Below are 13,231 nucleotides of genomic sequence, written 5' to 3'. Positions count from 1 at the left end.
TTTTTTTAATGGTTTAGTTGCTTCGGTGCGCACGACCGGTGCCAAATGTTGTTTTAGCCAGGTGAACTGGCATTTTTACCAACGTCTTCTAAAAGTAAATGGTATCTCCGCTAGAGCACTTCACGGGCCGATTTTTGCATTTTTGCATTTGATAAAACGGCCCGTTTTATCATTGGGCGGCCCGCCCGAGCCCGATCAAAACTTTTATGGCGAGACCCGGGCCCGGCCCGGGCCCGGAAATATTCTACGTTACCCGCCCGGCCCGGCCCGCCACCCCTTTACCTTAGGCCCGAGCCCGGCCCAAGCCCGTCTCGAAACCGGCCCGAACCCGGCCCGAGACCGAAAAATACATGTTTTTCAGAGTTGAGAGGCCCTAGAATAACTCGCTGCACGTTACATGCGCACCACCAGAAAGCCCGAGCCCGGCCCGGGCCCGTGTCAAAAAAATCCGAGCCCGGTGCGGGCCCGGGTCAAAAAAACCCGAGCCCGGCCCGAGCCCGTGAAAAAACTGCTCTACCCGGCCCGGCCCGGCCCGTGGGCCGGGCCGGGCCCGGGCGTTCGGGTAAGCCCGAGCCCGTGCAGTGCTCTAATCTCCGCACCATGAAAGCTACGTAAGAAAATTTTATTATTGATATCGTGTCATTTTACGCGCGCTTCTTGTTGGTGGATATTGATCAGGCACAATGATCGAAGAAAATAATATTATACTGAAAGAAACCAGGTTTATTAACTGCGTGGCTTGAAGAATGACCAATGTATTTCTAGGTAATTAAATCAAAGGTTACATAGACATATATATTTACGATATATGTATGTAAGGGAAAAATAACAAACATTCTAAATGCAATAATTGAAAAAGTCAGAACTCCTGACCGGAATAAGTGCGCGTGTTTGCAGTAATAAACACACTTATTAGTGAATACTGGAAATAAAACTCTCATTCACAGCAATAATATTCATAGTAGGCAAAACCATCTTATATATATATATATATATATATATATATATATATATATATATATATATATATATATATATATATTGTAGCGAAGCGCTGGAACTCTGAAGTGGGTCGTTCGCTCCAGCGCCTTCTAGTGGGTCGTCTTCTTCGAACGATGCAACTGAGTACTGTTCCGAATGATTTTGCTGCCGGAGAGTCGTGCCTGTTGCGCCAAGGCGCAGTTCCTGAGAGAATTAACGCAAGGCCGGGTGTTAGGTCCTACTTAACAAGTTCCTAGCAGGCATTCAATATAAACGCCTCGTTTTGGGGCAGCCTGTAAATCTGCTAACTTGATTCAGACAAGGAAAACTTTGTTTGACAGCCTTACCATGTTTGCAACCATTAAAACTGGATGCCCCATGTGGTACGTACACTTATCTTTTTCAACGAACGCAACAGATCTGCACATATCTCTGCGTGTATGTGAGACATGCCGTTCCTTTAATTGTTTCATTATGGTCGTTATGATAGTGCACCGGATAACTGAACGCAGCCGTTTATAATATACAATCTGCAGAGTTGAGCGGTCATACATTTGAGAACGGCATTACATTTATGCATGAAATATAGGATAAGCGTAACATGTTTTTCTCGGAAATCAGACTCTAGAATAATTTATGTTGTTTACACCCCTAGAAATAAGCCGAAGAACGCAGCCACCTGCTTTTTTTTCTTTTTCTTTCTTTAATATAAGCAAATTCTTCGGTTTTACGCGGCAAAACCACGATATGATTATGAGGCGCCCGGTTTAGTTTTTGCCACCTGGGGTTCTTTAAAGCGCACCTAAATAGAAGTACACGAGTCTTTTTCCATTTAGTTCCCATCGAATTCCGCGACCTGAACTGAACCCGCGAGCTCCAGAATTAGCAGCGCAAAGCCGTATCCACGATATAGGCACTAATTAGGCTACCGCGCAGGCTTTCTTTCTTTTTTCTTTTTTGGAGTATCGACTGGAAAAAAAATTCCACGTACGGCTTACGGCCAAAGATTAGCATATAGAATGGCTAACTATAAAACCGTTTTCGGCGCTCGAGGTCCGACTGCAATAAATAACCCCGTACCTATTACTCCGCATTCTGTTACGCGAGAAAGGCGGAAACTTGAATGGAATGTTGCACTGCAGTTTACTCTTTCTTTAAATCTATATCAATGCTTCCCGTAAATCTAAGTACAAGGCGCCGTACGCGGCAGATATGCTTTACTTGTTTGAAGCGGCAAGCAGGAAGGTTACATATATGTTGCTTCGGCTGCGTTTCGCAAGACCTACTGATAGAAAACTATATGCACAACAACACACGAGAGATACATGCTGCTTGAAGAACAAGAAACATATTTTTCTCCAAAGGGAACCATACAATAACATAATGGAATGAAAGCCGACACGGCGGCCGCAATGCACGCGTAATCATCGAGCGGCATTAGAAAATAATAAAAAAAAAATGTGGTTGATCCCTCTTATATAGGAATCGGTATAGAACACGAAAGTGAAACGTGTCTTCACAGAAGTAGTGTAATGTTTATTGCACATTGATATATAATGTCTATTGGTGTTTTGTGGCTAAAGCGCCCTTAGGCGTTGATGCACCCACGCTGACGCCTGGTGGCACGTCTCCTCCATCACGACTACCAACGTCGATGACCATGAGCAACCGTCGTGCATATGGAAGCTGCACTACGCTGCACACGCTAGCACAACGCGAAAGACGAAGCACGTAACTGACACACTAATACAACGCGCAAGACAAAGCACGTAGCTGAATCGCCACCGAGTCAAATCAGCGCGTACAGCGCGTCGTAATTGCAGCCTCCGCGATCAACTTCAGAAACATTTTCAGAGCTAATTGCGGAGGCCACGCTCCGCTGTGCTGAGTACGGTGAACGCCACCTAGGTGGCGTTGGTAGTGCTTCTTGATGCCAGCGTCCCTTCGAATGCTGGCATCGAGGCGTCGTAGTGCTGAGACCACCGAAGCGTTCACTGTCGGTGCGCGTTAGTAGACAGTTTTAGCAGAGCGTTGCTTACGCTCCGCTCCGCTAACGTTTCACGCACACCACTGGCTGCGTGAACTGCGTTGATTTGGCTTGTTTGACAAGCGCGTCTGCCAGAGACGCCGGCCACGGGCGCTCAGCGCGACTGTTAAAACGGCAAAGCCACCAGTAGACGCACCCAAACGCTCCGCTCAAATGGCTTCGTAGCGGACCGTGGGCCGCGTTCTTCGTTCCGCTGCCGATATGAGCGTTGTGCGCACGCGCATTAGCGTTCCCGCTAGCGTTCCGCTGAGCGGCTCTGCGCGAATCGTTCGGACACGATGGTCTGAGCGGAGCGGACCGTGAACGCTCTGCTAAAACTGTGTATTGTCATAATGCAGTACTTCTCGTTTCTGCTCGTAGGCGGCGGCACCGCCCCGAGCAAGAGCGCGGGTACACGGAGGAGTGTTAGATATATAAGGCGCGTCTGTGTAGCTCTCTGCAAATGCGTTTGTGGCGCAATGGGTTAAACGCTCTGCGATCTATCGTCGCGGACCGAGAGGTCGTGGGTTCGATATCCAAATTTTGCATGTTTGTGGAACTTTTTCTTCTGGTTTCTTTCTTTGTATTATGTTCGTGTATGTTCGTGTGACGTATTTCCGTGACGGAAATACGTCAGTGAAGTCTTGGTGGACCCCGGCATAAAACACTTTCGTGTTAATAAATAAATAAGAGAAAGAAAGGGAATTTATTTGCCGTTTGATTGGTCTGAACGCAAATATCAGTGCGCGAAGTTGTACGAATGACCCTGCCGAGCAGTATCGCCAGCAGTTTCCAACGGCGCGACCTTGATGCGGCCCAATCCACTTCAACCGCAGCGCCGCCCCAGTATTTTTCCACGTCGGGCGCCTCACTGCAAAGCATGCGCCGCCCCAGCCGCTCGTCCCACTTGACTCCGTTGCTCGTCCCACGTACTCCGTTGCCCCCTTGTTCAGTGTTGCCAGGTTTGGCTATATATAGCCAAATTGGGCTACGGGAAAATTTTTTTGGCGTCGACTTGGATGAGTTGGCTTTGTGTAGAGTGACGTAGAATATGGAAGAGTGTCCAAAGCGCGGCGCGCCAGCTCCGTCGAGGGCCTTTTTCTGTGAACTGCCGCGCCGCGCCGCTGCTGCTCCGGACCCGTGGGCTTTCCGAGCTCGCGAAGCGCGCGGGAAGCGAGGGTCGTCTGCTACGCGCTATAGTTTTTTGCGTTCATTTTCCACGCAAAACACTTAAACTCTATTTAACTTCAACAGTGTGCTGCTGCATGGAGCTTACCCATCTTTGAGCGTTTCTTTGTGCTTGGCCAGCAAGATAATGCAAAAACTAACATATCAAACTCATCAGCGCGGCCTGGCTCCGGTGTTGGAGTTCGGGAACGGTATTACGGTAACTGTGCGTGCGTAGAAACGCGCTAAATCAGCCCGCGCACGGAAAGAACGTAAAAAAAGAAGCGTTATTCGCATGGGTACGCGGGCAATAGCACCATGCTTGCAAGAATAAGAGTAACGAAAAAAGTAAATAATTACTCGCGCAGTCAAGTGAAATACTTACGTGCGTGCAGTGACCGCTTCGCTCACCATTACGCGCTTTTCGCTCACGGTCCGTAGTGGTTTACAGCGATATGCATATGTATTTATTCAATTATTTTTTAGCCACGACAATATTTTATTATGAACAGAGCAGAGTGAGAAGGTGTAAGGGAAGCAAGAGAAAGAGCAAAGACGGCCCTAACGCCGCAATATTTATTTATTTCGCTTCAGAGATTGCGTACACGAACGATTCTTGCTGTACGCTATCTCTTCAATACAAACTTCGCGCATGATGTACCTTAAGGTTCATCGTGAGCGAAGCTTTTTTTCAAATTCAGACATTCGAAAGAAAAGCCATTCGATCCAGCCAATAGCTAAACAAATATTTTCTTCTACATTGAAATGAATAGATAGCTACTACTGGCCTAGCCATTTACTAATTTGTTAAGTGAAAGATATTACTGCAATAGCCTTGTTTTAATTATCCGTGAATCCTCTCTGAAATTACCAACATGTAACTTCTCATTATACCATAGTTATTGCGTAACGTGTGATTCTTTAAGTAAACTAACAAGCATTCATGGCACGTGACGATGTTTGTGCTTGCATTTTATTGAGTATAAAATCGTCTTGAATATTACTGTTTTTGATGCACTACAAATATCGCTATTGATTCTACATATCCCTAAAGTAGTTACCTTCCATAACAGCAAAAAATGGAAAGTTTGTGTTCTGGTGATTAGTTGCCTCTTTCAGTAAGTAACTACAAGTACGTAGTTATTGATCAGTAAGTATATTTGCTGTGTACGAACCAGCGAGCATACGCAATAAATATTCCTAAAGTTACTTTTATGTTGGAAGCCGAGGTGCGGAAGTCCCTCACATCGGCTCTGTCGTTTTTGAATGTTTGTGCAGCCGTCTTTACCACCATCACGGATTCAAGCACATCACTGGATTTGTGAAGTCACCAGGAATTGGTGGGCACCTTACTTTAAGGTGGGACTTCCATTTTTGGACTTTTAATGACCTTTCTTGGTGCATCGAACGTGTGCGGCTAGCAAGGCCCAAGTAGGCCTACTGGCCCCACCGAGCCGCAATGGCGGAAACGCGCATGGAAGACGAAGACGCCACCGGATTAGAAGAGAATGAGGAAGATCTAGGCTGGCAAATTGTGACAAGCCGAAAATCTCGCTCCACCAGAAGGATTTCTGGTGATGGGAAAACAACGCCGCAGAGCAAGCAAGAGCAAGGCAACAACAGCAAGAACAAGGGACCTACAACCACTACGTTCAAGAACCGTATTGTCAAGGCATCGAGGATGCCCCAGTTGCCGCAGGAGCACAGCAAGATCGTCATCCGCCCCCGAGGAGGTCTCAACTTGAGCAAAGTTAGCACCACAGCGATAGGCGTGGCGGTTATTGAAGCATCGGGCCTGACTCCAGAACAAGCCCGAGAGGATGTCGTTTGCCCTAACTTCACGCAAAACATCGTGGTGGTCAGTACACCAGATCCCAGTCATGCTGCCAGGTATGTACGAATCAAGTCAATCATTATAGTGGAAACCGAATATGAAGTTAACGCCTACGAGACAGCTCCGCACACCACGTGTAAAGGTGTGATTCGGAGAGTTGACCTCAGAGACAATCAGGCCACGATAACGAAGAACATTGTGCATGACTTTAATCCACTGGCATTGGCAGCCAAACGTATTAAATCGACTGGCTCGGTCATTGTTTTGTTTGATGGGCTCAAGGTACCCAATTATGTCAGATATGGGTCGACCCTTGTGAGGTGTTACCTGTATAGGAAGCAGTTTGATGTCTGCTATGCTTGCGGAAAGATTGGACATAGATCAGATGTATGTCCAACACCGGACGTGGTTCAGTGCAGAGGATGTGGCACTCAAAACCCGGAGGACAATCACACGTGTGTGCCTAACTGCAAATTCTGTGGAGGGGACCACCCAACTGGAGACAAGACCTGCCAAGAGCGGTACCAAATTCCATACGTGGTGCAAATTCGACGACGTGAACGCAACAGATCTGCATCGAGGGCGACATCAGCTGAGCGGCAATGGGATGCCCAAACGGGCGCCAAGGAGCGCTCACGCTCAAAGAGCCCCACACGGTCAAGACGCCGCTCGCCGTCGAAGGGCAGAAGCCGCTCCAGATCACGTGAAGTGCAGGTGCGCTTTGAAGGAGGAAAGCAGAAGCCTGGCGACAAGACGACATCTGGAACAGCCTGGGCCGACAAAGTGAGAGGTACTGTGAAGGCTGCAGAGAGCGGTGCGGGGCAGCCGGTCGGAGATAATGATGCCAGGATAGAACAGCTGATCAAAGAAGTAACATATCTGAGAAAGGCAAATGAAGAACTTACTAAGCAGGTTGTAGAACTTCGCAAGAACTCGCAGTCTAGCTCCACAAAAGTAGCAATAGCCAAACCGGTGAATAATGACAACAGTCAGGAAGAAGAAAATTCACCAGCTCCAAAGAAGCGGGCAATAAGCCCAGTAGAAACGACAGTGTGCTCTGCTTTGGAAGAGATTAAGGAGGCGATTAAACAACTTAGAGATGCCACAGATAGAACTACCTTCAAAGTTGATAAATTATGGAAATGGAGAGTGTCGACAGAAAAGAGGCTTTCAAAAGTAGAAGCGCAAGGCGAGGACGACGAATACCTACCCTCAGAAGCAGAGAGCGTCAGATCGCTCCCTGGTGCGTCGGGGAGTTCTACGAAGCGTACTCTAGCGGGTAGCAGTAAGGCGGGTTCTATAAGCAATGGCTAGCAGGGGGAGCTTTACGGTGTGGCAATGGAATTGCCGAGGATTTCATCATTAGAAAGCACCTCTCATGCAGTTGATAAATACATCTCCAGATAAACCAAAAATAATTATGCTGCCGGAAACCTTGGCGGATGAGATCAGCCTATCCGGATACAAAGCGACATGCAGGGGCAAAGAGCCGGGTAGGGGGCTAGCCACGCTCGTAGATAAGAAAATACCATTCACAGAACATGATTTGCGCCTTGGACTAAACAAATTAGAATACTTACTTGTGGAAATCATTTTGAAAAGGAATAGAGGCAAACCGCAAAGCCTCTTTTGTCTCAATGTTTACAGCAGCCCTAGCGACATGAAACAAAGTTTCAGGGCACTTCTTAATAAGACTATGGCTGTTACTAAGCACGCTCCACTCATTATTGGAGGGGATTTCAACGCCCCACATCAAACCTGGGGATATCGCTGGAATACTAAGAAAGGGGATGGACTCTGGCATCTAGCTACAGATCTTAATCTCTCCCTCATCACTGACCCAGCTTATCCCACTAGGTGTGGTACATCTACGTGCAGGGACTCCACCCCAGACCTTACTTTTGTATCAAATTTAGCGAACGCTGGCTGGAATAATTTCAATATTGATCTGGGTAGTGACCATTACTTATTACAAATAGTATTGGAAACACCCAGTAATGAGATAAAGCACTTTAACTACATTGACTGGAATCTTTTTCGGAAAGCAAGGAAAAGCAGAGCTGAGACAGAGACAGGACCAAAGAAAACACTCCAAACTTGGACCACTCAGCTCAGGGAAGATGTAAAGGCGGCAACGAAGGCTATTACTACTGAGGAGGATATCGAAATCATGGACAGTAGGCTGGCACACTTGATTGAAGCCAAACAATCTATGTTAAAAAGATGGAAAACGCAACGGCTGAACAGGAGACTCAGGAAGCGTATAGCATTGTTGAATAGGGAGATTGAGGAACACGCCAGATATTTACAGCAGCAACAATGGGATGAGCTTTGTAATACCATAGATGGTCGAATTAAACGAGGTGGAAATTGGAACTTACTTAGACATTTGCTTCATGAGAACGACACGAAATCTAATAGGAGAACAGCAGTAGCACGACTCGTCCATCGTGAGAGTCAGGACACAACGGACGAGGCCATTCTTGATCGGCTCGCAGCTAAGTATTTACCACTTAAGGATAGCAATGAGAGTACAGACCAGCCTGAATATACAGGGGAAGACTGTGAGCTTATGGATCAAGAGTTCACAGAAAGCGAAGTTCGCGCAGCCCTGTATGACCTCAACAGTAGATCCGCTGCTGGTCCAGATGGCATTTCCAATAGGCTTTTGAAAAATCTGGACGATGATTCTATAACGTATTTAACTGAGTATTTTAATGAACTCTGGAAAAACGGTGATTATCCGAAGGAATGGCGAATTGCTAACACAATTCTTATTCCCAAACCAGGCAAGCAACTCAATCTAGATAACCTAAAGCCCATATCATTAACATCATGTCTGGGCAAAACCATGGAGCATGTCATACTTAATAGACTGACTAAGTATGTAGAGAACAGAAATGTTCTTCCGCATAACCTGATCGGTTTCCGTCCTGGACTTTCGACTCAAGATGCAATGCTTTTAATCAAACATCACCTTATTCTTGCTAGCCCGCTACATACGAGAGCTCTCCTAGGCCTAGATGTAGAAAAAGCCTTTGATCGCATCAAACACAAGGCCATATTGGATATCCTCTCGGAGATGGGATTGGGTAAGCGATTGCACAATATAGTCAAAGCCTTTCTCGGTCGCCGTTCTGCTTGTCTCAGGTTAGGCGAACTCCAATCGACAACCCTGGAACTTGGGAATCGTGGGACACCACAAGGGTCTGTCCTATCTCCCATGTTATTTAATTTGGCAATGTCAAAAGTGGCTCGAGGTCTCGCACAGATTGAAGGTATCCACTTTGCAATATATGCAGATGATGTAACAATCTGGAGTGCTGAAGGTAATATGGGACAAACAGAGACCAAACTACAGGAAAGCATTTATGTGGTGGAAACCATACTTGAGGGTATGGGACTGAACTGCTCTGCTAAAAAATCAGAACTATTGGTACTGCGGAGCAGTAAGCGTGGGCGCAAGCCGAAAGGATATATCCCAGAGGAAGAACCCCGCATTGACATATACGCCAAGAATGGAGAGCCAATCAGGCAGGTGGAGACTATTAGGGTGCTAGGCCTTCTCCTGGAAGCGAATGGATCTAATCGCAGGATGATACAACATATATCTAAGAAGTCTGAAGAAGTCATTAGACTTCTGCGTAGAATTACAAATAAGCATAAGGGGCTAGGAGAAGACAGTGCCATAAGATTGGTACATGCATTCGCATTTTGCCACTTCTCGTACGTGGCAGGCATGCTACAATGGACGCAGGCTGATAAGAACAAGCTAAACGCTTTAATCAGACGACTTATAAAGGCTACACTAGGACTTCCCATCAGCACTGCCAATGATAGATTATTGCGCCTAGGGCTGCATAACACACTAGAAGAGATAGCTGAGGCTCAACAGGTGGCCCACCAAGAGAGACTAATGAGGACACGACCTGGAAGGGCGCTACTTGAAGAAATAGGCGTAGAAAGTAACAACCAAACCAACAAAGGAGAATTATTAACAGAATTGCAAGCGGGACTACGAGAAAAAATTAAGACCACCCCGTTCCCTAGGAACACGCACCCGACACATAACCTCGAGAGACGGAAGGCAAGAGCCAAGGCACTCCTTCAAGACATAGATCAACATAAGCAGCAGGCGGTATTCGTTGACGCTGCCTGGGTTAAAAATAAGGATGCATATACCTCCGTTGTTGTAGACACTCAAGGTAACATACGGGATGCCATCACCGTCTATACAAAGGACCCAACAGTAGCAGAACAAGTAGCCATCGCCTTAGCCATCCAGGCAAATCGGTGGACACATATTTACAGTGACTCTAGAACAGCCATACGCAACTTTACTAACGGATATGTGACACGGATAGCAACCAAGTTACTAGACAAGGTCAACAATGAGAGGATCGAAATTCGCTGGTTTCCTGCACATCTGGGGGTGGTGGACGGAACTCGGAGAAACCTCAATGAGGTGGCAAATGAAGCAGCACGAGGACTTTCTAGCCGTGCTCTTCAAGACCGAGCAGCTTACACTTCACATGGGGAACACAGGGATCGATTATTAACATATAACGAAATCACGAAACATTATTATTTAAGCAGACGGGAATACCCATTGCCACACGGTAAACTGTGCAGAGCCCAAGCGGTCACATTACGTTTGCTACAGACAAGGACATTCCCAAGTCCATATTTTATTAACAGGATCTATCCGGAGAGGGAAATTCAAATCAATTGTAATAAGTGCAATGGCATCATTACTCTTGACCATATGCTTTGGCAGTGCCCTGCGGTCTTTGTGACAAGGAACAAGAATGGTGGCGGCAAATGCTACGAAGTGAATCACTCTCTGACCAATTACGGGCAGTCCAGAAGGCCCGCGATGTGGCTGAAGGGCTCGGCCTGACAGTCCCAACGTGGGAGCGGCCCGCGTCAACCCAGGGTTGACCTTCAGGACTCAATAAAGTTCTCCATACCATACCATACCATACTTTTATGTTAAAATTCGCTTAGTGTTTGCGCTCTTGCAACACAACAAGGCGAAAGACGAGTTGCACATACGTAATTCATCACGTTCGTTTTCTGACGTTTGCTCGTAATTATGAAATGAGGCATACGTATACAATGTTGCACTGTTAGCGTTCCATTTATTCTGGTTTGTCTTGTTTTTTGCCGCAGTATATTTCTCGCGTACCCTTTACCTATACGCCGTGGTAGCTTAGTGGCTTTGGTAGGTTGCACTGCTAAGCTCGAGGACGCGGGTTCGATTCCCGGCCACGGCGGCTTACATTTCGATGGAGGCGAAATGCATAAAACACCCGCGCACATAGATTTAGGTGCACGTTAAAGAACCCCAGGTGGCAGAAATTAACGGAGCCCTCCACTGCGGCATCTCTCATAGCCATATTGTGATTTTTGGGTGTAAAACCCCAGAAACTGTCATTACTATTAATACCCTTTACCTGTGCTCTCAGTTCTTCATGATATATGGGTAAGTTCGACACGTTGAGATCGAGATTGGCATTCAACACGTTTTTATCGTCACACCCACCGTATCAGAGGGATTTCTGGCCGTCGTCTTATGACCACATGTCATATTGTTATCGTTAATCGTGACCTGAGTGCAAATATGCCAAGTTACTAATGCCATGACCCATCAGTCATCGTCATCGAGTCACCGAGTCACACATTTGTGCCTTTCCACACTATATACTTTGGTATATATACCAAGTGAACGAGCCGCGAGAGTTACGCGGTTTGTATTTATTTTTGGTACCGCGGCATCGGCCAACAGACGCAGTCCGCTTCCCAATAGCCCAGTTAAGGATTTCGCCTTAATAAAGAAACAACAGAGCGTGGGATGCAGTCTTGTAAAGCAAATCGAATGCATGAAATGAAAGAAAGGAAACGATAGGGTGTAAAAGCGTTAGCATCAGCTAGCCATATCTGCCACGTTCTCCTGGTTATCATCACTATCTCCAGCTTATTTTCTTCTGCAGCACGTTCACGTCGCTCATTCCACGCATAACTAAATGAAGTAAGCGCGCGGAATGCGATACTGAAACAGCCGCGTATGCGCGGACCAAGCGAGCTAGAAGGAAATAGACAAAATACCCGTATTCACAGCCGGCAAACGCGTTCTCTGTGCAGTGAGTCACTGCGGTATTACCATGCGGTGACGTGGTACTTATAAATATCCCAAATTATCGCGATATTGGCTTATTAGCAACCAAAATAACAGGCTCGTAGCAGACGCCCGCCGCCTTGGCGCGGCTTCCGCAGCGGAGAAAGCCCACGGGTCCGGTACAGCAGCGCCGCGGCGCGGGAGTTCACACAAAAGGGTCCTCGCTCCTCCCATGCATTCGCGCGGCGCTTTGGACACTCTCCCATATTTTAGGTCACTCTAGCTATGTGGCTATATTTGGGCTACTGAAAATCTGCGACTTGGCTGTGTTTGGGCTATAAGTGGCGCACTAATCCACGCTCCAAAGGTGGCTCTGATCGGGTAGAAGCAAATCTCGAAGGCTGTGTTTTAGCAGGCTGAGCGGGCCGCGTGGCTGTGCGTGTGTGTGTGCACGAAATGAACCCCCCTCCCCACACTTTTCCTTCCCTCTCTGCGCCGTTGTCTGAGCCGGTGGCTTTCATCTTTGATGCACTTAAACTTACACCCTGCTTGACCGTTAGGCACCCGATCCCCGGACATCGGGATGAATCTGGGAGTAGTAGGTTTTTCACAGTACACTGTACTAACATGGCTATGCTCAGGAAAAGAGAGCAATAACATAGGGTCGGGGCCGTCGGGAGATCGTGGTGCCGACATGAAAGAAGAGAAGCCCGGGTGGATGACACGCTCCGGTGTGCTCATGGCCATGGCTTCCGGATGAAGTATCGCGCCGGGCACAGTTTTCGACCTACTCCACGTTTCTGGCGCGAAGCCTTACTGCCATTTTCCTTTTCCTGCTAGATGAATTTTTCTTCGTGCTTAGATTCGATGTTCATTTCGATAGGTTGCAAGTAAGATTAGATCCTCCTCAGAGAGGAGAATCCAAACATGGGGAAGTGGGCCAAGTATGCGAGAACGTATAAAGAATAATGGGAGCAAGACCCCGAGCCAAAGGTGGGTTCCGGTGCTTTTACCTCTAGATAGTTTGCCTGTAACGTCGCGGATGCAGATACTCACTCTGCCAATATCGAAACATGTTTGCCACGATGACATCAGCGCACCACGT

At 47.1% G+C, this 13,231-nt stretch overlaps 1 protein-coding gene across 1 annotated transcript in view; it reads right to left on the bottom strand.

Moving 5' to 3' along the window:
• Positions 1–9,560: 9,560 nt before the first annotated feature.
• Positions 9,561–13,231, bottom strand: part of LOC119453861 (MIF4G domain-containing protein B-like) — a 177,345-nt gene continuing 173,674 nt past the window's right edge. The window contains exon 3 of the mRNA XM_037715909.2: positions 9,561–9,570. The gene's annotated coding sequence lies outside the window, so the exon portion shown is untranslated. The remainder of the gene's footprint in view (positions 9,571–13,231) is intronic.

The sequence above is a fragment of the Dermacentor silvarum genome, chromosome 5 (genome assembly GCF_013339745.2).
Source record: "Dermacentor silvarum isolate Dsil-2018 chromosome 5, BIME_Dsil_1.4, whole genome shotgun sequence".
Lineage (NCBI taxonomy): Eukaryota > Metazoa > Arthropoda > Arachnida > Ixodida > Ixodidae > Dermacentor > Dermacentor silvarum.
This window is presented reverse-complemented; position numbering and strand designations above follow the sequence as displayed.